The sequence below is a fragment of the Nycticebus coucang genome, chromosome 6, assembly GCF_027406575.1.
Source record: "Nycticebus coucang isolate mNycCou1 chromosome 6, mNycCou1.pri, whole genome shotgun sequence".
Lineage (NCBI taxonomy): Eukaryota > Metazoa > Chordata > Mammalia > Primates > Lorisidae > Nycticebus > Nycticebus coucang.
In genome coordinates, this window is record NC_069785.1 from 89,144,266 (window position 1) to 89,170,954 (window position 26,689).

At 38.1% G+C, this 26,689-nt stretch overlaps 1 long non-coding RNA gene across 1 annotated transcript in view; it reads right to left on the bottom strand.

The window, feature by feature from the left end:
* Positions 1-26,279, bottom strand: part of LOC128588364 (uncharacterized) — a 62,072-nt gene extending 35,793 nt beyond the window's left edge. The window contains exon 1 of the long non-coding RNA XR_008380761.1: positions 26,184-26,279. This is a non-coding gene — a long non-coding RNA (uncharacterized LOC128588364). The remainder of the gene's footprint in view (positions 1-26,183) is intronic.
* Between the last annotated feature and the right edge of the window lie 410 nt (positions 26,280-26,689).

Below are 26,689 nucleotides of genomic sequence, written 5' to 3' on the forward strand. Positions count from 1 at the left end.
TGGTTTTTCCCCTGGGGTTTTATCGAGGGCCCGTACAGTGTTGTGGCCTGAGAAACTGGGGTCCTGTCTGGTGTGGTGGAGCAAAGTGGTTCTGTCTTGTTTTCAGCTGGTTTCTGTTCGATCCTATTGCAACTTCTACTCTGGCTTGAAGTCTCAGCTTTTGTTTGCGTCCTTGTGATCACAACTTGCCTCAGCGGTGTTGATGTGCGTTCTTCAGCCTTCTCTCTTGGTGAGGCTCAAGTCCACCAGGATACTTACTAAATTCCTGTCCCTTAACTCTCCTTCTGGACGGGAGCCTTTGTTGAAAGCTGGCTTCAGTCCGCCATCTTGTCTCCCCCTTCCTACAAAACTTTTAGAAGTGATCAAGGAATACAGCAGCGTCTCAGGTTACAAAATCAACATTCATAAATCGGTAGCCTTTATATATACCAACAACAGTCAAGTTGAAAAAAACAGTTAAGGACTCTATCCCATTCACAGTAGTGCCAAAGAAGATGAAATATTTGGGAATTTATCTAACAAAGGACGTGAAAGATCTCTATAAAGAGAACTATGAAACTCTAAGAAAAGAAATAGCTGAAAATATTAACAAATGGAAAAACATACCATGCTCATGGCTGGGAAGAATCAATATTGTTAAAATGTCTATACTACCCAAAGCAATATATAATTTCAATGCATCCCTATTAAAGCTCCACTGTCATACTTTAAAGATCTTGAAAAAACAATACTTCGTTTTATATGGAATCAGAAAAAACCTCGAATAGCCAAGACATTACTCAGAAATAAAAACAAAGCGGGAGGAATTACGCTACCAGACCTCAGACTATACTACAAATCAATAGTGATCAAAACAGCATGGTATTGGCACAAAAACAGAGAAGTAGATGTCTGGAACAGAATAGAGAACCAAGAGATGAATCCAGCTACTTACCGTTATTTGATCTTTGACAAGCCAGTTAAAAAGATTCAGTGGGGAAAAGATTCCCTATTTAACAAATGGTGCTGGGTGAATTGGCTGGCAACCTGAGAAGACTGAAAGTGGACCCACACCTTTCACCATTAACTAAGATAGACTCTCACTGGATCAAAGATTTGAACTTAAGACATGAAACTATAAAAATACTAGAAGAGAGTGCAGGGAAAACCCTTGAAGAAATCGGGCTGGGCGAGTATTTTATGAGGAGGACCCCCCGGGCAATTGAAGCAGCTTCAAAAATACACTATTGGGACTTGATCAAACTAAAAAGCTTCTGCACAGCCAAGAACACAGTAAGTAAAGCAAGCAAACAGCCCTCAGAATGGGAGAAGATATTTGCAGGTTATGTCTCTGACAAAGGTTTAATAACCAGAATCCACAGAGAACTCAAACACATTACCAAAAATAGAACAAGGGATCTCATTGCAGGCTGGGCAAGGGATTTGAAGAGAAGCTTCTCTGAAGAAGACAGGCGCATGGCCTTCAGACATATGAAAAAATGCTCATCATCTTTAATCATCAGAGAAATGCAAATCAAAACTACTTTGAGATACCATCTAACTCCAGTGAGACTAGCCTATATCACAAAATCCCAAGACCAGAGATGTTGGCACGGATGTGGAGAAAAGGGAACACTTTTGCACAGCTGGTGGGAATGCAAATTAATACATTCCGTTTGGAAAGAGATATGGAGAACACTTAGAGATCTAAAAATAGATCTGCCATTCAATCCTGTAATTCCTCTACTGGGCATATACCCAGAAGACGAAAAAGCACATCATAACAAAGATATTTGTACCAGAATGTTTATTGCAGCTCAATTCATAATTGCTAAGTCATGGAAGAAGCCCAAGTGCCCATCGATCCATGAATGGATTAATAAATTGTGGTACATGTACACCATGGAATATTATACAGCCTTAAAGAAAGATGGAGACTTTACCTCTTTCATGTTTACATGGATGGAGTTGGAACATATTCTTCTTAGTAAAGTATCTCAAGAATGGAAGAAAAAGTACCCAATGTACTCAGACCTACTATGAAACTAATTTAGGGTTTGCACATGAAAGCTATAACCCAGTTACAACCTAAGAATAGGGGGAAGGGGGAAAGGGAGGGGAGGGAGGGGGGAGGTGGGTAGAGGGAAGAGAATTGGTGGGATTACACCAGCGGTGCATCTTATAAGGGTCTATGTGAAACTTGGTAAACGGTCTGTAAAGCTAGTGAATCATGCCCCATGATCTTATCAATGTACACAGCTATGATTTAATAAAGAAAAAAAATAAAAAAATTAAATAGTGCTTAATTTTTAAGGTAAACTTAAACACTTGTTTTAAAAAAGGCTGCCCCCACTCCCCACCCCCCACAAAAGGCTAGGGCACCTTTCAGCAGTAGTCTCCTAGATGTTGTAATGTTGTGAGTGTTTTTCTAGAAAGAAGTCCAGAGAGAAAATCACATCAAGGAAACAATGAGTGTCATCATAGTGTCATACTCTTAAACGTAACTGTATCCTTTTTGCTATGTCCAGGGTAGTTGTATACTACTAAATTAAGTTCATTCTACAACTTCCTCCTTACATATTTTAAGTTCACCCTAAATATTTCTCGATACTCAGTGAACTATACTCTAACTGATGTGTAAATGGACTGTAACCTACTCTTGAGACAATCACTGAGTTTTGGCCCCTCAAAGGCTACCTGCCAATCACTGTGTTCCAATAAGGTCTACACCAAGCTGCCATCAACTCAGACATATCTGTACCTTAGTTTCATTTTCTGCACAACACTTTCCTTTCTTTGGCCATGAGTCTTTGACCATGGAGTAGCGCAGGACTTCATCTTAACCCTATTTTGGTTTGGGGGTTGCCCGATTAACAAATCATTTCTCTGTTCAATTAATCACTATTCAATTTAATTTCTCCAATTTTTAAAATTTTTCTTTTAACACTACTAACAGAGTGATGATCTGTTCTTATCCTTACAAGAGCACTATAAATACCTACCTTGGGTTAGGCAGCAATTTAGGTAACTAGAGGATTTGCTAAAATAGCAAAATTTTGTATGTGTTTACCCACAGGACACCTGAACACCTAAATAAGTAAAATCTCACAAACCTTCTCAGGTACATTATAGTTTGTCAATTTATACAAAAGTTACTTTTAAATTACCTGACGATGAAGGTACATATATATATATACACACACATACACACATGCACGCATAGAGGCACACACAGTTTATATATATTATCTCAAGATGGAGATCTAAAGATGGAGATATATATATTTCATACAAGCATATGTTAATGTTATCACTATTTAAATTGTTATAGAGGTCATGAAAGTCATTGCCATTTCTACATGAGAGCATAAAGAAATAAAAGGTTAGAAATCCTAGATGGTGCCAAAGTACACAGTACATATTCAAATAAATGAATCCAACCAGCACTGGTGGGGTTGAATTTGATTTTGAACAAAATGTTAGAGGTTTGGCACATGACAAGGTATATACTAAAATTTCTGGAGATAAAGCCTACGTTTCAAATAAGAGTGGGGGTCCTTTCTTTATGATCTTCAAAGCGAGTCATTAACATCCTATCCCTCAGATCTACCTTGTCCAGACCTACTCTTCATGTAAATCCTTTACTTACCAGTAGGTTTCCAAATTTATAGTTATTGTTTACCCATTCCCTCAGCTTGCCACTCTTCTGACATCAGCTTAGAGTCCTTGAAAACCTGTGACCATGTTTTCCTAACAGTTTCACTGGTAGGCAGTTCATATTGTTCTGTTCTCTGAGAATTCTTAGCTTATACTTTAATTTCATCTGCTCTTGGATTTGAGCCACTGTTTTAAGCCATGACTCCAAGGGATATCAAACAAATGCTGACTGACTGAAGCAGCGACACAATTTAAGTCCAGCTCCAGTGGTTTATAATCACACACACACACCTCACCACACACATCTTTTCCAATAGGAACATAACAACTTTCTCAGCACTGTCTCTTCTAAACTATCCAATGTGATTTTAAGTCCATTTTCTCAAAGGAAGTTTTATCTAATTATACAACCTTTATCCACATATTCTTCCCACCACCCACATTCAGGTACCTTTCCCGCCATCTTCACTCTGGCTTATGGTCAACCACTCTTCTGAATCCAGCCCCACATTCATTCTAGGTAGAACTTGTTCTCAGAGTTCTATATGTACTACATTTTCATAGCATTTCCAGTTACCTTCCACCCTCTTTTTTCAGTCACAATTAATTCCATGCAATCCCCTGACTCCTCCTCCAAACTCTAGATGTTATTACCTTTCTCGGAGACACTCCTCCCCTTAGAGCTCCATCCTCTATAACTCCTAGTCTTAATGATTTTCTTTAAAGACTCATAACAGGACTCAAGTGTCACTCCTTCTGTATCCCACTTATGATTTTACATAACTCTCTGATATCTCACAATACCTTGTAATTATATTTTAATGGATAGCCATCCCAAACTCCTACCCCCATGGGACTCGCGATAATTCTACCATAGCATAGTGCCAACCATAAATAGGCACTCATATGTATTTATGGAATGAGTGACAATTAATACGATTTTTCACATAGCAAAGTTTCCAAATCAAGTTATTAGCCTCTGGTAGGTAATAGAGATATTACTAGGTAAGAAGGAAATAAAATTGGTACTAAGATTTAATGAAACCAACTGCAAGAAGGAAACTTACTTTGAAATTTTTTTCAGAAAATTGTTCTTGGTTCAGTTTTTTCTAGTGCTCCACTAATATCACAGTTGTGGTATTTATACATGTATTAGGTAAGTTATTTGTTGAGCACCTAGTATATTTCTGACATCAAGACCACCGCGTCTTTACCTTTACACAGGTAAAATGGCAAGACAAGCATAGTTACTACCCGTATAGAGGTCAGAGGAAAAAGGGAAAATTCATACAATTTCCTAAACCTAGAATTAAAATGATAAAACAGGAGTGGAAAATGATAAAATAGAACTGAGAATCACGATCATTGTCCCACATATACTTTGCTTCTAAAAAGAAAGCAAACCTGTTGTTCTGTGAAAACAAGATAATGGAAAAGAAAAAAATAGGTATTTTTTTCTCCCTACTTGTCCCACTTCAGAGAAAGAATATGAACCAATGAAAACATTTCACATGAAATTTGCTTCTGGATAGATTCTGCTTTTTGTGGCAAACAAGATGATTCTCCCTCCCCACGTCCCCAGAACATCATACTTGTCTTTCTACATCCACATAAAAATTAATGCTCAGAAAACAAGTGGGCAGAGGGTAGGAACAGTTCTTATGTACCTGCATAAAAAGCGTCCTTGAGCTAGAATATTCTGAATATTATTCTATTTCATCTATTGAAAATTGTAACTGAAGAAAGTTGAGGTGTAGAACTTGAGAAGGGGGGTGATTGAACCTCAATAGAGTTGTATTAGGTAAAAGCTCGTCAAACTCCAGAAACTGAAACAGAGACTGTGTGCAAGGATTTGTCTCTGGCCGTGCCTGGGAGAAGACTGAACAAGCAGGACAAGCCCTTGAGAGACAGTGAATGCAATCAAGGGCAATCCACAAACCTATTTGTTTACAGACACCAGGTACAGACCTATTTCCTTCCAGGAAAAGCAGCCATAAGCTATTTAAACAGAGACTACGAAGAAAGCTGAAGGACAGGATGGAACGTGACCTCAAAAAGGGCTGTGGGTCTAAAACCAATTTATACATGAGAATCAGGATCAGTCTCAAAGAATATAACTTCTATGATACAGAAAACCTACACAAACAGCCCCGTTCAAGAGGCAATAGTAGCATGTTAGGGTGGGTGTCTTGAAGGGAACCAAATTAACAAAGGAAGTAAAATTATTTTTTGAGGTAGCAAAAAGTAGGGAATAAAACAGGGGAGAAGACAAACAAGAAATGATAAAAGTCTGTCATAAGTATATAAGGCACATTTTTTAAATGAGAAAATAAAAATGTATTAATTCTACACTATAATTCTATACTGTAAAAATTTTGATGAAATGTATGACTTTTGGGCATATACATGGCCCATATTTGCTCACAAAGAAATAAAAAACCTGAAATTACCAAGACTGACCTTTTCTTCTCTTCTGTATACTGTCCTTTTTCATAAGCAACTGGGGGCTGAGACCAGTGCGAATTCAGGGCAAGGAAAGAAACCCTCCCTGTGTTCTCTGCCCAGCAAGCCTGAGTTCTCTGACATAATTCACCTCCAACACATGCTCACAACCATATGTTACCATCTTATCTTTGACTCATATCTTCCTTAGGTACCTTGGGAAGAAGAGTGCTAAGGTTTGAGAGAGGATTAAGTTTCTCCAGGACTGCTTGAAAAATACTCCTTAATAGCCATCTTGCTGTAGGTTATTAAAAACATTCAAGTAAAAATCCTCCTTCATCTGCCAGTATCTTTTGAATCCTCCCATTAAGATGTACTGGTCTGCATTTTTTGATGACTTCTAGGAGTCTTGTGGTTGAGTCTTTGGGGTTCTCTAAGTATAAGATCATGTCATCAGCAAAGAGGGAGAGTTTGACCTCCTCTGCTCCCATTTGGATTCCCTTTATTTCCTTGTCTTGCCTAATTGTATTGGCTAGAACTTCCAGCACTATGTTGAATAGTAAAGGTGACAGAGGACAACCTTGTCTGGTTCCAGTTCTAAGAGGAAAAGCTTTCAGTTTTACTCCATTCAGTAAAATATTAGCTGTGGGTTTGTCATAGATAGCTTCAATCAGTTTTAGAAATGTGCCACTTATGCCTATACTCTTCAGTGTGTTTCAGGATATAAAGTCAATGTCCACAAGTCAGTAGCCTTTGTATACACCAATAAAAGTCAAGATGAGAAGCTAATTAAGGACACAACTCCCTTCACCATAGTTTCAAAGAAAACGAAATACCTAGGAATATACCTAATGAAGGAGGTGAAGGAACTCTATAAAGAAAAATATGAAATCCTCAGAAAGGAAATAGCAGAGGATATTAACAAATGGAAGAACATACCATGCTCATGGACAGGAAGAATCAACATTGTTAAAATGTCTATACTTCCCAAAGCAATCTACCTATTCAATGCCATTCCTATCAAAATACCTACATCGTACTTTCAAGATTTGGAAAAAATGATTCTGCGTTTTGTATGGAACCGGAAAAAAACCCGCATAGCTAAGGCAGTTCTTAGTAATAAAAATAAAGCTGGGGACATCAGCATATCAGATTTTAGTCTGTACTACAAAGCCATAGTGCTCAAGACAGCATGGTACTGGCACAAAAACAGAGACATAGACACTTGGAATCGAATTGAAAACCAAGAAATGAAACTAATATCTTACAACCACCTAATCTTCGATAAATCAAACAAGAACATACCGTGGGGGAAAGACTCCCTATTCAATAAATGGTGTTGGGAGAACTGGATGTCTACATGTAAAAGACTGAAACTGGATCCACACCTTTCCCCACACACAAAAATTGATTCAAGATGGATAAAGGACTTAAATTTAAGGCATGAAACAATAAAAATCCTCCAAGAAAGCATAGGAAAAACACTGGAAGATATTGGCCTGGGGAAAGACTTCATGAAGAAGACTACCATGGCAATTGCAACAACAACAAAAATAAACAAATGGGACTTCATTAAACTGAAAAGCTTCTGTATAGCTAAGGAGACAATAACCAAAGGAAAGAGACAACCTACACAATGGGAAGGGATACTTGCATATTTTGAATCAGACAAAAGCTTGATAACTAGGATCTATAGAGAACTCAAATTAATCCACTTGAAAAAAGCCAACAATCCCATATATCAATGGGCAAGAGACATGAATAGAACTTTCTCTAAAGATGACAGACGAATGGCTAACAAACACATGAAAAAATGTTCATCATCTCTATATATTAGAGAAATGCAAATCAAAACAACCCTGAGATATCATCTAACCTCGGTGAGAATGGCCCACATCACAAAATCTCAAAACTGCAGATGCTGGCGTGGATGTGGAGAGAAGGGAACACTTTTACACTGCTGGTGGGACTGCAAACTAGTACAACCTTTCTGGAAGGAAGTATGGAGAAACCTCAAAGCACTCAAGCTAGACCTCCCATTTGATCCTGCAATCCCATTACTGGGCATCTACCCAGAAGGAAAAAAATCCTTTTATCATAAGGACACTTGTACTAGACTGTTTATTGCAGCTCAATTTACAATCGCCAAAATGTGGAAACAGCCTAAATGCCCACCAACCCGGGAATGGATTAACAAGCTGTGGTATATGTATACCATGGAATACTATTCAGCCATTCAAAAAAATGGAGACTTTACATCCTTCGTATTAACCTGGATGGAAGTGGAAGACATTATTCTTAGTAAAGCATCACAAGAATGGAGAAGCATGAATCCTCTGTACTCAATTTTGATATGAGGACAATTAATGACAATTAAGGTTATGGGGGGGAAGCAGAAAGAGGGACGGGGGGGCCTTGGTGTGTGTCACACTTTATGGGGGCAAGACATGATTGCAAGAGGGACTTTACCTAACAATTGCAATCAGTGTAACCTGGCTTATTTGTACCCTCAATGAATCCCCAACAATAAAAAAAAAAAAAAAAAAAAAAAGATGTACTGGTCTGCTTGGGCTGCGATAACAAAATACATACATAACAAAATATACTAGGTGCCTAAATGACAGGAATTTATTTTCTCAGGATTCTGGAGGCTGCAAGTCCCAGATCTGAGGGCTCTCCCCTTGGCTTTCAGGTGGCCGCCTTCTTGGTGCCGGTTGGCACTGTCTTTTCTGTATTGCAAAGATTCCTGATGTCTCTTTCTACATATCCTAATGTGCTCTTGGTGGGTCACCTTGGAAGTTTTGAGACAGACTATGTTACTGTCCATTATTTCACTTCCAAGAAACACAATTAACAATGTCCTTTCTGATTCACCTGTGCAAGTTTCAACTTGCTCAGCTTATCAGTGTTGCTGGGAGGGCTTCACTTCTGTCCGCACGGATTTCATGTTGCTTGAATTTTGGGTATCTTAAAACTTTCGTAATGACCCATGTATAAAGACACTAGTCATATTGGATTAGGACCCATCCTTAAGGCCTCATTTTAACTTAATTATCTCTTTCAAGGTCCAAGCTCCAAATATAGTTTCATTCTGAATGCTGGGAGTTCTCATTCCATCAGTTCCCATCAGATGTTAAAAAGAGCCTGGCGTGGGGCAGTGCCTGTGGCTCATCGGAGTAGGGCACAGGCTCCATATGCTAGAGGTGGCGGGTTCAAACCCAGCCCCGGCCAAAAACTGCCAAAAAAAAAAAAAAAGAGCCTGGTGCCTTCCTCCTCTCCTTCGCCACGGGAAATGCTGGCTCTTCCTTACCTTCCATGGTGAATGTAAGCACCCTGAAGCCTCCGCAGAAGCAGATGCTGGCACCATGCTTCTTGTTGAACTTGCAGAACGATGAGCCAAATAAATCTCTTTTCTTTATAAATCATCCAGTCTCAGGTGTTCTTTTACAGCAAAACATGTGGCTAATGAAGAGAACTTCAGCATAAATGAAGGAGAGAAAAGGGATGGAGAGGGAGTCAGGGGAGCATCTTGGCCTGAGCTCTAGGTCTTTCCAGATCAAACTGGCTGTGGGTTACTGTGTTCACAGTGACAGCTTGGGGACAAGTTGTGGCCGACACTTGCAGCTTTGCTTGCAGGTTTTAGGAACTTCCTCTGGGTCTTTTTTAGTCGTAAGCCAACCAGATGTTCACAAATTCCCCATACATGCAGAGGTGCTTTGTCTCGCAAGAACTCAGACTTATGCTCACAGCTTTGAAAGCCTGCTGCCCCTCTGAGGCATCAAAATTTCAACAATTAGGAAGGGATTAGTATTTTATTTATCAGTCTTCTTTGAGTATAGTGTCTTTTGAGTCAACTGCCTATTAAGTTGTTACATGAACTGAACAAGATGCATCTCTATGAGAAGAAATGTCCCTTAAAATGTTGTTGAAATTATCTTTAGCCAAACAGATGAATATTTAAACAACATGTGTATTGTGCAGCCTTAAAGAAAGATGGAGACTTTACCTCTTTCATGTTTACGTGGATGGAGCTGGAAGATATTCTTCTTAGTAAAGTATCTCAAGAATGGAAGAAAAAGTATCCAATGTACTCAGCCCTACTATGAAACTAATTTATGGCTTTCGTATGAAAGCTATAAACCAGTTATAACCTAAGAATATGGGGAAGGAGAAGAGGGAGGGGAGGGGGAGGATGGGCAGAGGAAGGGTGATTGGTGGGATTACACCTACGGTGCATCTTACAAGGGTACATGTGAAACTTAATAAATGTAGAATATAAATGTCTTAACACAATAACTAAGAAAATGCCAGGAACATCACACTATGTTAACCAGTGTGATGAAAATATGTCAAATGGTATATAAAAACAGTGTATGGTGCCCCATGATTGCATTAATGTACACAGCTATAATTTAATAATAAATTTAAAAAATGAACTTTAAAACATTATGTATATTTTCCATATTAGCCCTTCCCACATGATTATGTTTCAATGTTGATCTGCTTTGCACATATTTTCATTCCACAAAACGTAACATAAAAACAACAAAAATGACCACAATGACTAAGGAAATTGAGATCCTTAAAAAGTCCCAGGTCCAATATTAAAGTCTTTACATTCTCTCCAATCGAGTCTCAGGAGCATCTAGGCACTATGGTTATCTCCATTTTGCAGGTAAATAGAAAGTGAACCTTAGATCAAGTAGATTTCCTAGGGTCAGCTAATTCATTTATTTCCTTTACAAACATTAATGTAGTACTTGTGTCAAGTATGTTTCTAAAGATTTTCCAAACACTGCTCATTTAATCTTCCCAATGACAGAGGGTTAGTCACAGAGAGGTTTAGTCACTTCTATTACAAGATGCAGAATTGAAAATCAAACCCACCTCATCTGGTTCCAGAGTCTTCATGCCTAATCTCTGTGTCAAAGTTCTTAGAGCCCTGGAGGATGACAGGCAATTTCAACTTTGCAAATTCATTGGCTTTAAGATCTTGGTAGAATCATTTAATCAGAATTAGACTATGAGCCTAAACTTGCCCATCTATAATGGCAACTACATAGGGTATTGGGCAGATCAAATGAAATGATGTTATTTTACAAGTCAGTGCCATCATTCTTAGTCTGCCACTCCACAACTGTTTTCAATGTCACTAATGATATATGCTATGTAGTCATTAATTTGATGATTACCCCTCACAGACTTGGTAATTCACTGAATGTATTGCATATTGTAACCATTTTTAAGAGGCTCTGTGTAAACTTGCGCTCTGTCCGAGTCCTCAACAAGAACAAAGATCGTCAACAAGAACAAAGATCCGGGGAAGGACAAAGAGATCAGAGACAGGAGCTGAGAGGCAAAGGGAAGGCTTGGAAATCCAGTCTGAGTCACATACCTCTTTCAAGAAGAAGAGCCAAGGCTGCTATTGCCACTGTGCCACGTTGTTGTTCACGAATTGAAACCATTCTCTGTCTGTGTTTGGAATAAGTGCCAAAGGCAATCTAAATAGGCCCAGTGCCCTCTTCTAAATATTCTCTCAGAGAACGATACTATCCATGAATAATAGACAAGCAAGGATATAAATGAAGCAACAAGATAATATATAAAATACTAACAATATGATATATAAAAACATCCATGCCAGCAATCAACTACAATCAGGGAAGCCAAACGTTTCCATTCACCTACTTGTTCTTGGTTACTTTATTAACTCACCTCCTGCCCCTGGGTTTCTTTTGGACCATAGGATCTCTATCATCTCTGCTTCCTTTGTCTTAACCCCTATGCCTTTGGGAAAACTTCGGAATATTTTTCTAGCTAAAGTTGAAACCTCTATTAACTGCATGCAACATTTTTTTCCCATCAGTTCCCACTTGAAAATGCTTTAATCGTGAAAAAAAGTGAGTTGCCATGGTGACCCCTATTGTAATTGCTAGAAGTTTTTGTACAATGCAGCCATCCTCTTGTTATAGTTCTGTTTTTAAAATTTCCAGTAACAAGAAAAACGAAATTTCAATTTTTGGACTAGAAAGAGAGGTGCTCAGCAATTTGTAAGGAAAATGGAAGAGAGTTGGGGAGTGGGCACTGTGGAATGCTCACAAGACCCCTAGGAAGAGAAACTCAGATGCCAACTGCAGAGGAAGCATTTCTAAAGCAGCAGATGTGAGTGAACAGCACAAAGCCTCCTGTACCTTTCAGCTTAATTATATAATCTGCTCAGTTTCCAGGAGCCTAAACAAATGAATATCCACCAAAAGAAATCTCCAGCATGCACCTGGGAGGACTATGGGTTGGCAAACTACATCCCGTGAGCCAAATATAACCTGTCACCTATCTCTGAATAAAGTTTTATCAGAACACAGCCCTGTTCATTCATTTATGCATTGCCCATGGGTGCTGCTTTTGCACTACAACAGCAGAGTTGAGTAGTTGTGCCAAAGTCCACATTGCACACAAAATGTAAAACAGTTACTATATTGCTCTTTACTGAAAAAGTTTGTCAACCCCTGCCTAGAGCTGAGTGAAGGCAGAAGAGTTGAAAAAATTGGAGGATGGCCAAGCACAGTCTAGAACATCATTTGGACAATTGCCTTTTATCCCTTAGTTTCCCTGTAAAGAGTAATTTACATTCCCATTTAGAGCTCTAAGCCATGGAAGAAAGCCGCCCTCTCCCAGTATTAGCTCAGGTCCTCCAAGGAGTGGATGCCAAGAAAGTATTAGGCTTGTAGGAGATCTGTTGGAGACAAGCCTCAGGAGGGCATGGCGGGGGGACGAGGGGGAGCTGAGGAGGCAGGGCAAGGCTTCAGAGGGCAAGGCAAGTCTGCCCCCAGAGGAAGGAGAGGGTCAAAGAGGACTGGTTGGTAGGAAGAGGCTTACTGCAGCACCGCCCTCAACTTTCAGCCTGGCCTAGAGTCTACAACCAAAGTCACCCATCAGAGGAGTCCTGCCTCTCTCAGGAATGGGCCAGCTTTACCATCAGAACAGGGCCCAGTGCAAACACAGTGGTGGATTCAGAAGCCAGCAGTGGGATCATCTGTCCACTGCTTCTCCCATCAGAGGTTCAAGTGGTGCATTTTCACGGCCTCCCCTTCCCCTAAGCCCACAGTGACTGAGTGGCTGGCCATTGTACACACAGAGCACTATGCTAAGTATTGTGATGAGAAGAAAAGGATAAGGGATAAGAAAAGGACTAAGAGCAGAACAGGATGAGTGTAACTTTGGAGTTGTTGACAAGGGGTAATGATCTCTGAACTTTCTCTACGGCTCTTCATTAGGCCATTGGCCGTGAGTTTTGATTTGCAAAGCATGTGTAAAGCTGAAAAACCATCTTCCTGGCTCTGATATGTACCTTCTGACTAGATAGACCATAGACTAAAGAACCCATATTATATTGGTCCGCGAGTCACTGCCCTGGACTTTCTCTCTCTCTCCTGCTGTCCACATAGAATGTACACTCACAAGACGAGATGTAATACACATGCCAAACTGCTTCCATGGGTCCAGTTATTACTCCTGCTTTACAATGGAAGCAGGCAAAGATAAGGAAGGAATTCCAACAAGAGGAATCCATATGATGTTATTCCACAATGCGAATGTTCACCACTTTATTTCTTTTCTCTATTCCTCTGTTCAACCTGCTTTTGTTAAAACTTGATGAAGTGGACTATGGCCACTAACTGAATAGTGAAAACCATCAACTTCAGTATCACCCCAAGAGTGCCAACTGAGGTGGATGTTGATAATGTAATTTTGCTCTCTTTTCAAACTAAATAAAAGGATGACCTGGAATCTTAAATACTTTTTAGTGATTGTTTTAAAAAGAATTCTTATAGAACACCCTGCAGTTTCAGAATAGAAGACATCCTTCTTCCACGAAGGAAGATCAGCAAGTCCGCTTCTTGGATCACTTTCTAATACCATAGAGAGCAAACCAACAGACTCAAATCCTCATTTATCTTGACCCTACGTCACCTTCTAAAGCCTGTGTCCCTTACTGCCATTTAGAAAAGCTCTTCATCTTTTTTCTTCTCCTCTAGTTCTAATTGGAAATTAGGGGGAAGATGGAAAGGGACAACTAACATTTTGCTCCCCAAAAGTTAAAAGCCAGTAGCTTCCAAAGCTTTCCCTCTCTGCTCTATGATTTTCTTGTCTTAGCAACAATTTTCCTAATAATTATTTTCTGGTGGAAATTTTTGCTAATTCCAAAATAGAAAGAAAGGGACCCAATGGCAAGACTTTAATTTATAATCCATTATACAGAAAAGTAGTAAGAACTATATTAATGAGCAGATATAGCTGTATTTGCAGGTATATTTTTAAGAACAAGCATTCTAACCTTATGTAAGACCCAGAACTTGCTGATGAAATGAATTTTGTACAAATGCATTCTGAAGTTGAACCTCCCACAATCTCACTACCCACAGTACCCATCCCAGGAAGTGTAAGGATGTGGAATTCAAATTTATAGAAGGTAAATAAAGTATGAGTAATTTTAGAAGTTTATAATTAAAAGTAATAAATGATTGCAGCTGCTAATATATGTAGACCTCTAGTCTTGGTAAATTTGTTGTTCTTTCTTCAGTCCTATTTTAGAACAATCTACATATCTGTGCATTTACATACATACATGTGTTACATTAATAAAGAAGTTATTGATTAAAGAGAATCAACAAGTATTTTCCCCATGCTAAGTCCTACCTCATTTTAGGTGAGTGGTTTCTAAGCCTTTAGATGCCAAATGAACCTTCTAATTATTTTTCTACTGTCTTATGTTTTGAAATGTTTCATCTACAAAATGACCAGGCTTAACTAATTAGAAATTTATTTTTCCATTTCTATTCATTAAGGAATATGTAACTGTTCATCAGAGCTTCCAAATTGCTTGCAGTAGTTAACATATCACCAGGAGTTGATATAATTTTAGCTGGAAGACAAGAGACAAGGTTCTAGCCAGCAGTTGGAGCAGTTTTACTGTCAGTAGATATACAGGTTCCATAAGGTTGCTTTAAAAAATAATGAACATTGCCTGCAGGTCTCCATGACTAATGTCATGAATCCCCTAAAGTCCTAGGACACTGTTGAGATATATTGTTCAAAGAGAGAAAAGCTGTGTTCCCAACCTTTTTCACACCCCAATATTCAAGAGATACAACCCACTCTTATAAGTACTATACACACCGCTCTCTAGTCCCCCGAGCAGGACCATGCTAGAATCTTGGGGAGAAAGCAGAGTCTGTTGAGAGGAGAGAGTGTAGTTTGAAAATGAGTCACAAGTGATTTTAAAATAACCTTCACTTCACCTTCTTAGTTAATAATAACTGCTAGAAGTTATATAATTTCTGAATAGAAAGGAAGCTTATTTTTCAGTTATGAAAATTAAACTTTTCTATGAACTTTACATATAGCTGGATTACGAGGGAGATTTTCATAATCATAAATATTTTCTTTTTTTTTTTTTTTGTATTTTAGAACAGCAAAGAAATCTCTTTAGTCCAGCAGTTCTCAACTTGTGGGTTGCGACCCCTTTGTAACAATGAAAATACATCCTGCATATCAGATATTTACATTACGATTCATAACAATAGCAAAATTACAGTTATGAAGTAGCAACAAAAATAATTTTATGGCTGGAGGTCATCACAACATGAGGATCTGTATTAAAGGATCATGGCATTAGGAGGCATTAGGAAGGTTGCGAACCACTGCTTTAGTCACTTCTAAAGCACAATCACTCTGAGGGGAATACAGTGCTTCTCCAGTTTGGAGGGTAGACCATAACCAACATTTTTTTAAGAAATATAGAAAATGAACCTTTCAGGGACTGTGACAAAATTTCACCACAAATTCCTTTCATTTTAGCTTCTGGGTGGCCTTTGGATTTGGAGGAAGCTACTTTGAATTTCAAATGCTCAGATGAAACAGCATGAGGATACACACTGAACGTGGGAGGCAAACTTATTGTCCCCTTCCCTGTGATTATGAAAAATGCCTCCCACACTCCCAAAGTTAGCATTCCAAATGAGATGATAAACCTAAAATCCTCTAATTTATTTTGGAAATGGCAGTCTTGGATCTGCATGAAGTTGATTTTGTTGAACTTTGATAATCTGCCAAAGTCTTCATATTTTCCAGGCAGCTTATTATTGACAGTACTCAAAGTACATGGACACCTTGACTGCATTAGAGTAAGCTCCACAGCCTGATCTTTCAAAAGATTTGGAGCTACAGCTTCAGCTAATTTTATTTTCCAGTAGAAGTCCCATCCTGCCAAAGATCCAAAATTGGAAGCATTCCCAAAACCAAGCCTACTTCTTTTCAGTGCATTATCTTTCTCAGCAGGATTTTGCCAAACATGAGAACTGTGCAAATTTTTAACCACGTAGCCCCTGGAAAAAATTTCAAGTCATTGGTAATTTCATTTATGGGGATAAGAAGCAAGACATGGCACAGAAGAGGCTGAATGAACAGGAGTTACCATAAACAGAACTAATTTCCACCTAGTCAGTGTATTAATCTCATGTACTTAAGTTTACATCTAAACAGCAAAACGACTATTTTTTTTTTTTATTTTTTTTTATTTTTTTTTTTTTATTAAATCATAACTGTATACAATGATATGATTATGGGGCATCATACACTCACTTCATAAGCCATTTGACACATTTTTATCACAGTGGTTAACATAGCCTTTCCGGCGTTATCTCAGTTACTGTGCCAAAACATTTACATTCTACATTTACCAAGTTTCGCAAATACCCCTGTAATATGCACCACAGGTGTGATCCCTCCGATTCCCCTCCCTCTACCCACCCCCCCCTTTCCCACTTCCCCCTATTGTTAAGTTGTAGCTGGGTTATAGCTTTCATGTGAGAGTCCCAAATTAGTTTCATAGTAGGGCTGTGTACATTGGGTATTTTTTCTTCCATTCTTGGGATACTTTACTAAGAAGAATATGTTCCAGCTCCATCCATGTAAACATGAAAGAGGTAAAGTCTCCATCTTTCTTTAAGGCTGCATAGTATTCCATGGTATACATATACCACAATTTATTAATCCATTCGTGGATCGATGGGGGCAAAAATATTCAACAAGATCCTAACAAACAGAATCCAGCAACACATCAAACAAATTATACATCATGACCAAGTTGGTTTTATCCCAGGGTCTCAAGGCTGGTTCAATATACGTAAATCTATAAATGTAATTCAGCACATAAACAAATTAAAAAACAAAGACCATATGATTCTCTCAATTGATGCAGAAAAAGCTTTTGATAATATCCAGCATCCCTTCATGATCAGAACACTCAAGAAAATTGGTCTAGAAGGGACTTTTCTTAAACTGATAGAGGCCATCTACAGCAAACCCACAGCCAATATCATATTGAATGGAGTTAAATTGGAATCATTTCCACTCAGATCAGGAACCAGACAAAGCTGCCCATTGTCTCCATTGCTTTTCAACATTGTAATGGAAGTTTTAGCCACCGCAATTAGGGAAGAAAAGGCGATCAAGGGTATCCATATAGGGTCAGAAGAGATCAAACTCTCGCTCTTCGCAGATGATATGATTGTGTATCTGGAAAACACTAGGGACTCTACTACAAAACTCCTAGAAGTGATCAAGGAATACAGCAGCGTCTCAGGTTACAAAATCAACATTCATAAATCGGTAGCCTTTATATACACCAACAACAGTCAAATTGAAAAAGCAGTTAAGGACTCTATCCCATTCACAGTAGTGCCAAAGAAGATGAAATATTTGGGAATTTACCTAACAAAAGACGTGAAAGATCTCTATAAAGAGAACTATGAAACTCTAAGAAAAGAAATAGCTGAAAATGTTAACAAATGGAAAAACATACCATGCTCATGGCTAGGAAGAATCAACATTATCAAAATGTCCATACTACCCAAAGCAATATATAATTTCAACACACTCCCTATTAAAGCTCCACTGTCATATTTTAAAGATCTTGAAAAAACGACTATTGTTGAAGTAGCCTATATATACCGTACCTTCTTTACTTTAGAATTCCCTGCACAGACAACATAATTATACAGAAATGTATTAGAATAACAGACTCGCCAAATAGGATATGTAAGACCTTGAAACTTCATTAATCTGAAATTCTGAATTCACACATGAAGTGAGACATTGAATAGTGGAATGCATCCTGTGGGTCGCGCATGGCAGCCCTTGGCCCTTTGGGTCTAGTTTTCTATCACAATGTCTAGTTACATTTGAAGATCCAAAATGCATTTGACCCTTTCTCCAACTGTGTCGCAGTAGAATGAGCAGCAGTTCATCTGGTCTGCAAAGGCCACTGAAAGGCACAGGCAGTGACAGGACAGGCTAGATGACTGTGTGCCACACCTGCCAGACGTGCTGCCATTTCACATGGCAGATTGCTAAGTGCCCGGCAACATTTCTTGAAATGGTTAAAATGAAGCATCAGGCTTGGCACCTGTAGCTCAGGGATTAGGGCTCCCACCACATAGACCGAGGCTGGAGGGTTCAAGCTGGGCCCAGGCCGGCTAGACAACAAGGACAACTGTGACCAAAAAATAGCCGGGCACTGTGGTGGGTGCCTAGAGTCCCAGCTACTTGAGAAGCTGAGGCAAGAGAATCGCTTAAGCCCAAGAGTTTGAGGTTTCAGTGAGCTGTGACACCCTGGCACTCTACCAAGGGTGACACAGTGAGACTCTGTCTCAAAACAATAAATACATAAAATAAAATGAAGTATCAATAATTATGTATAATGAAACTCTTTAAAACAAAGTATGTGTTATTATTGGTTGGTTAATAAAAGACTAGGTGCATTATGCTAGGAATATAAATGCCATGAGCTAACCTGACGGCCTGATGCTGTTGTTCCACATCAGAAACACAGAGTTGAAAAGAATTTTCTTTAAAATCAACAATTTAGTTGCCAAATTCACAAAATTATTTGTTTTTTTGACTCGTACATAAATATACTTAATGTAAATGCCAATACAATTGTATTTGAGTCTGTGGCAATTATTCCTCTAATGGTTGATGCCTTCATAAAATATAGGAAGATACATGTACCATGGAATTATGTTTAGCCGTAATGAAAGATGGAGACTTTACATCTTTTGTATTTACCTGGAGTTGGAGAACATTCTCCTTAGTAAAGTATCATGAGAATGGAAAAGCAAGCATCCAATGTACATAATACTAAGATGAAACTAATAGAGGAATAACTACATACCCATAACAGAAAAAAACAAAATTAAATTTAAGTGGAGGGAAGGGAATTTGGAAAACTCTCACCTGACGGGCACAATGTAGGTATATGGGACACTCCTGGGTGACGGGCTCAACGACAACTTGGACTTTACCTAACAAACTCAAACAATGCAACCTAATCATCTGCACTCATATCTTAATCTGAAATAAAATAAAAGGAAAATAAAATATAGGAAGAGAAAATTTAGAGCATTCTTAAAAAAAGACAAGCCCTTCCTACATTTTTGTTGAAATTGGGTTTCATTAGGATATATTCCCTATGAATTCCGTGAGGATCCTAGCCTTATATTATTATCATTATTCATGGAATCCAGCTGAGCACCTCAACCATATTGGATCCTCAATCATATTTTTGTGTCAAATTGGATAACAATGGTTTTTATTTCCAGATGCACATGGTTTGATATAGATTTAGATGTGGCTTTCTTAATGCAAAAATTACCAGAAAAGTAGATCAAAGCAACGTCTATTGCTATTTTCTGAAGAGAGCAATGGCACATTTGGAAAAGAAAGTGAACTGCTCACTAACATCACTGGAGTATAGAGGTAAAAAGTAGCTTCCCAGACACAGATGAGGTTCTCTCGCCTCCCTTGATAGTAGGTGGGAATATACAACCGGTTCTCTTTGGATTACTACATCAGTGAGAGATAACTCCCCTTGTGTTGAGCTATTTAAATAGTGGTGTGGTGTTTTTCATTGTTGTAGCAGCAATTCTGAGCCCGATACAAAATTGCCTACCAATTCTTTTCATGAAAGTCTATATACAAGTCACAAGTTTTTCTGTTTATTGTTCTGGGGGGAGTTTGTTGGTTGGTTTGACTGGTTGGTTTGGTTTGGGATTTTGCTCCCGGATACGTTGAACGGATAAAGTTAATGGTGAGTCACTCAGGAGTCACAATACTGCTTTTGAAGTATTATATTATATGACAGGATTTGCTCACGCAGCTGAAGGCATTATCCAAGTGACTCTGCTGGCTTTTCTGTCAGTGGCAGAGCTTTGAAATGCTGGCTCAAGTCTTAAGAAAATCATCGTTTTTCTCCTAAATCAAGGACAAGTGGATATGTCCCTTCACTCGCCCTCTTCCTCCCATTCATTCTCCTTTTGCCACCCATACTTCCTTTGACTTTTTAAATACATACAGAGTTTTCTTTTCTAACCAAAGAGCTTTTAATTTTTAACTGCAGCTTTTGTAATAACCAAACTAGCATTTTTCCCTATCTGATGAATTACTGACAATTAAAGAAATGGGTATAAGCTTGGATTTTATTTATCATTACATTGTTTTCCCTACTACATTTAAAACCTAGAAAACTCAAGAGCTGTCACTGATTATCGTCCATTGGAAACTATAGTGGGCTGCTTTTGGAAACTGGAATAACTCTTTTATGTTATAAAGATGTACAAATCAAATTTCCTTTGTACATATTCAGCACAAGTTCAGATTTATGCCTTTAATAAAGCACAGCAGTGATCTGGTTGCATGTCCAAAAACTGACAATGTACAGAACTTTCCCTGTGGGGGCTATTTGCCTGCGAGCCATATGAGTAGGAGGCTGCATGGTCCCGGCAGAGTAAAAACATTTTCCCGAATCCTGCGGGGCAAGTCCACAGTGAAATGGACTTCTGATGAGGCACTGGGTAGTTGGGAAAACCCTACACCCATTTAGTGACTGCTTCTATCTGCAAACATTTGTTGTTGGGTAAGTGCTGTCACATTTCAAGAAATGATAATATCATTACTATTTGAATAAAACCTGGCTGTCCTTTTATTCTTGAATTCTGTCTGGCAAACTAGCTCTTCTGATCAGTGTACAGATCTTATTAGCATCTGCGATTATAGTTTACTAGTGGGATAAAGCCCAAACCTCCTCAAAGTAGATAGGATATGTTTTGTGAAACATCCAAAGTTTGCTTTTCTAGGTCTTCCAATACTTCCCCAACATGACTCCACTCTAACATGCACACACCTGCTCCCCTCCAACAGTGAACTGTTGGTTCCAACTGCATACACTCTTACGTATGCTTACTTTAGTTTTCAGGTTGCATATCAATTCCTCCAGAAAGCCTCCTGTCCTAGTTCCACCCCTGAAAAGAAAACTGACACAAAGACGTGGATTTTTGGAGCCTGCCCTTAGGATCAGTATCGATAGAAAGAAAAAAAAGAGATTGTGCAGAAGGAGAAATCTAGCTGTGACAAAGTTTGATCACCAACCTACAGAGTGTTGAATCTGACCCTTAAGCATTGCTCCAAGTTGGGGAGGGAGGTCAGGAATTGACATCCATGACAGGGAGGTCCTGCACAAAGGGTGCCAAAGGAAGGAAGCATAACCTTGAGGGAGGCAGCTGTCTTCATCCAAGCAGTAGCCTAAGGAGACCTAGAGCAGACTGCTTTCTGCCAGGAGAACTCTCAGAGCCCAGAGAAGAAGTCATTTCTTCTAAAAGGAGAATCTAGGGAACACATCTCAGGTCCACTCAGATCCACTTCTTTGTATAAACTGAAAATACTTTATATCAAAATTTATTAGAGCAACCAAAACACCTTTAATAAAGGTAGCCTTAAATAAATGATCTAGGAATCCATCGTAAGAAGTTATAAGATAAATGATTTCACAGAAAGATGGGCCGGGGCGGGGAGTGGCAAAAACTGTCAAAATTGGCTCAGTGCCTGTGGCTCAAGTGGCTAAGGCACCAGCCACATACACCTGAGCTGGTGGGTTCGAATCCAACCCAGGCCTGCCAAACAACAATGACAGCTGCAACCAAAAAATAGCTGGGCATTGTGGCATGCGCCTGTAGTCCCAGCTACTTTGGAGGCGGAGGCAGGAGAATCGCTTGAGCCCAGGAGTTGGAGGTTGCTATGAGCTGTGATGCCACGGCACTCTACCCTGGGCGACAGCTTGAGGCTCTGTCTCAAAAAAAAAAAAAAAAAGTCAAAATTAAATTTGTTAGAATGCTGGATAATGATCAAAAGTTTCCAGTAATCAAATGAATGCATAATCATGAAAAAAGCAACTTCTAGACGATAGAAGAATTTTGAGGCATTTTAACTCACTCTTGCCCAACTCCAGCTTAGTGACATTTTTGGAGACAGCAGCCTATGTTTCTGGAGTGGGTCCCTGGTACCAGAAGGAGCAGAGTGGGCCTTGTTCTGAAGGAATTTTGTTTATCTATTTTGACCTGCCAGGGGACTTTCTGAAGGAAAGACGTAGGGTCTTATCTTTCTTTACTTAATTCAGAATTTTCTCAAAATAGAAAAATGGCAGTGCAGGAGTCATTTTTTTTTTTGAAAACACTGAAAAGCAAAAGAACAAGCTACTGCCACCTCCCTTACAAAATATAACAGTTGGAATACACAAAGACAGGCTAAAATCCTGGGGAAAAGCTGGGGAGAGGCTATCAAAACTAATGGAATAGAAAACAAATACACAACAGAAAGTATACTCAATGAGGAAGGGAAGAGAGAGATCCGGTTTTAGTCATAAAACAACAGATATCATTAAAGATCCTATAAAATTTTAAAATTTATAGAGATAAATATATTTTTAAAATATTTCATCACAATAGACACAGTAAGAAAAAAACACCTAACTATATTTTGATATTAAATTAATCAAATCAGTGATTTAAAACTTTCTATCAAAAAGCCAAGATTTGGATTGTTACACTGCTGAGTCTTACCACAATTTAAGGAAGAATAATTCTAATGATACACAAACTCTTCCAGAGAAACGAAATACTAAATCAACTGATTTTAAGTATTGACTTTGCTTGCCTGGATAGCAAATCACAACAATGGCAGCAGAAGAAAAGAATATCATAGGCCAATTTCACCTAAAAACTTAGACACTAGAATAATAAACAAAATAATATCAACTCAGAAGCAGCAATATATGAGAATAATACTCTATCATGGTCAAGTTAGATTTATATGTTCATTATAAATTTGGTTTAACATTGGCAAATCAATCAATGTGAGTTTGTTAAGTGATTAGCACAGATACAACTTTTCAAACTGGTGAAAGCAAATGAGTAATTAAAAATAGAAACAATTATTTTTTAAATCTTTATAAATCCAACAAGACAGAAAAAGGCGGGGGAAAGAAGAGGAAAGCAATCAATGGAGGAAAGAAACACTACAAAACAAGATTGTCAAAATAACTCCACATTTGTAGCAATCATTGTGCATATAAATGCATTATCTTACCACGTTTGTCAGATTAAAAAACCCTGATAATTTAGGAAATAGTAGTAGAAGGACATTATTTAAAGACATGGAAGTATTGATAATAATACTATAAACAGAAGCAATAAAAGCCATTGCATCTGAGGAGTACAGTGGGGGTAAAGAGCAGGGGAGCAAGGGGCTCCCCTTCAATCTCAAGTTTTTAACTAAATGTCTAGAAATATTTGCAGATTACTACTAGTGTTTATCAATACCCAGATCCCACTACTTCCAAATGGTCTATTTTCCTATTTAAAAGTTTTCCACATTTTGATTTTTAATGTGTTTGAGTTTTAGTCCTTCTGTATTGCCTCATAACTATGGAAACAAATTCTGTTCCAAGGAGTTTTACAAGAGGCAAATTTAGATTCTGGCTTCCAACATTTTTGGAAATGAAATTGCCTATAATGGATTGTTGTTTAAAAAATAAGTTTTCCTTATTTGCTGAGCAGGATCATAGGGTGCCAAAGATAGCCAAAGAAGGCCCCAGTGATTTCAGAGATTTAGGCGAAAACAAAAGTTAGGCGCTTCATTCTAAGTAACCCAATGATACTCACTGAAGCCTCATATTCAAATGGACACCTGTAAGTCAATTAGTGTATCAAAGAGTACTGTAAGAAACTTTCCAAGAAATAGAATATTAAACTAAGGCTGTGAACAGAGCAGGAATAATGTATAAAATATGTAAGTCTACCAAACATTTTTCCTGAATTGTGAAGAAGTGATATAATGTATCAGAGATACTGAGTGATAATGAAGGAACTTTTATATTCTCTTCATTTAATGAAAAAAAAAATAGTTACGGTACTTCTAGCAACAGGAAAGATATTATAGATTAAATAGGATTAATTATTTTAAATAATAATCAGCAAACACCTAAATACTAACTGTATCTCATATTCACTGATTGAAGTGATTTTTATATACATTAATTCATTAACTCTTTTCAACCCATAAGGCAGTTGCTAAAATTACTCCCATTTCATAAATGGTGAAACTGAGAAGTGCCTAATAACTTACTCCAATTCAACCAGGTAGTAACAGTTTTGAACACAGGTAGTATGGAAGAAAAGTTTGTACTCTGATCTTTTGTCTTAATATAAAATATATACTCCATAATATCTTGCACTAAGATGTAAAGTAACATTATGGAAACTTAGGAAAGAAAAGGAAAAAGCCATCCATAATCTCTTTATTTTACTATAATCATTGACTCTTGTCCAGTTCCTTTCTATATGCTAAGTCTTGAGTAATATTTGTAGTACATATTCTGTACATAGATTTTATCAGTTAATATGATTATTTTTCCATGTTGTTGTATATTCATTAGAATTCAGCTTAATGGCCATATATTATTTAACTCTGGAGATTGAATAACTCATTTAACTGCTTGTATTAGACATTTTGTTTCTTAGTCTATTTAACATTGTTAGACATTAGGCTGCATCCAATAATTTCCTCTTGTATGTGTATATAAACTACTCTCAGCATCTTCATGACATGACATTTAACTGTTTTCTTATTATTTCCTTAGAAAATATATTTTTAGACAAAGAGTGAGGTTTTATAACCTCACTCAATTATTCAATAATTCCTACTCTTTTATAACTATTTTTTCTTCTTTAAGACACCTAAAATATTTCTCAATTTTTCTAAGTATTATGAGTTACTAGGTTTCTAGTTCTTGAAACCACTAATAAACTAAATCTCATCTTTTTTTTCTTTGAGAAGGATCTTGCTTTTTTTTGAAAAGGATCCTACACACTGTAATAAAGTGTGCCATTGCATCATCAGAGCTTACTACAGCCCTGAACTCCTAGACTCAAGGGATCTTCCTGCCTCAGCCTCCCAATTATCTGGTACTACAAGTGTGTGCCACTACACTTGGCTACTGTATTTATTTATATATTTTTGACATGGGATCTCACTATGTTGCCCAAGCTGGTCTGAGAGTCCAAGCCCCTCTTCCATCAGGCTCCCAAAGTGCTGGGTTTACAGGCAAGAACCACCATACATAGCTAAATCCTTGCCTTTTAGATTCTTCCTCACAATAGGTCACTGACAATTACTTAGCAGCTCTATCTGGGAGTATGAGATGAAAAGCTCCAACTTGTAAACTTATTAAAAAATCATGAATCTTCCCTTTTTGAACCTGACAGTAAGATTCACCAATTTTTTATTTTGTTCATGGCTTTTATACAGAAGAATACAATTCCTGCTGGCAGAATAGAGCCCCTTTGCCAAAGGAATGTGGAAACTGATGATTTTAATTGTTTCTAGTGGATTCGGTGGAGAGCTTTCCTAGCCACAACCAGGGAAGGCAAAGCCACAATAGAACTATGCCCATTTTAATTGTTACATGCTTTGCCCTGAAAACTGAAAAGCTAAAGCTCCAGAAAGCAAGGTATTTGAGTGATTTTTTTTTAACGTACTGAATTACTAAATCTTCATAAACTCACATAACAAATTTGTTTGCTCTGGGTCTAGTATTTTGTAAAACAACAGACAAGAACTGATAAGGGAACTTAAAAACATTTGTTTTGTCTAATTCATTTTATATATGAGGAAAAAGACACACAGAAAGTTTAAAATGCCTTTCTTAGACTTACCCTGAGACCTAACAGGAAAGTCAGGCCACAGCTGACTGTCCTTGCCCTGTCCCTGTGTGTGCTTGCAAGATCTGAGCACAGGTACCAAGAAGTCCAGGAAGGCATAAATCTGAAAGTAGAAGAAATTTCCATCATAGGAATTAGGCCCCATCTTACACCAAAAGTATACAATATTAAACAAAAATTTCAGGAGAAGGAAATTGTAGCTTAGTAAATGTGTCGGTAAGTCTTGGTCATTTCATGTTCAGGATCACAGGGCTGAGATGTAAATTTAGGCCAGAGAACTTATGGTCAGTATCAGAGTACAGTGAGTGGGCTTTCTCAAGTATTTAAGGAAGAACTTTGGTTAAACCATTTTAAATAATAATTTTGTCTCAAAGGAGTAAGTCGTTAATGTAGACCAGGCTGACTCTGTTTTTAATCACTAAAAGCTGTGTGATATGATCCTGGGTGGAGACCTGAGGGTATCAGGGGTCCTCAAACTTTTTAAACAGGGGGCCAGTTCA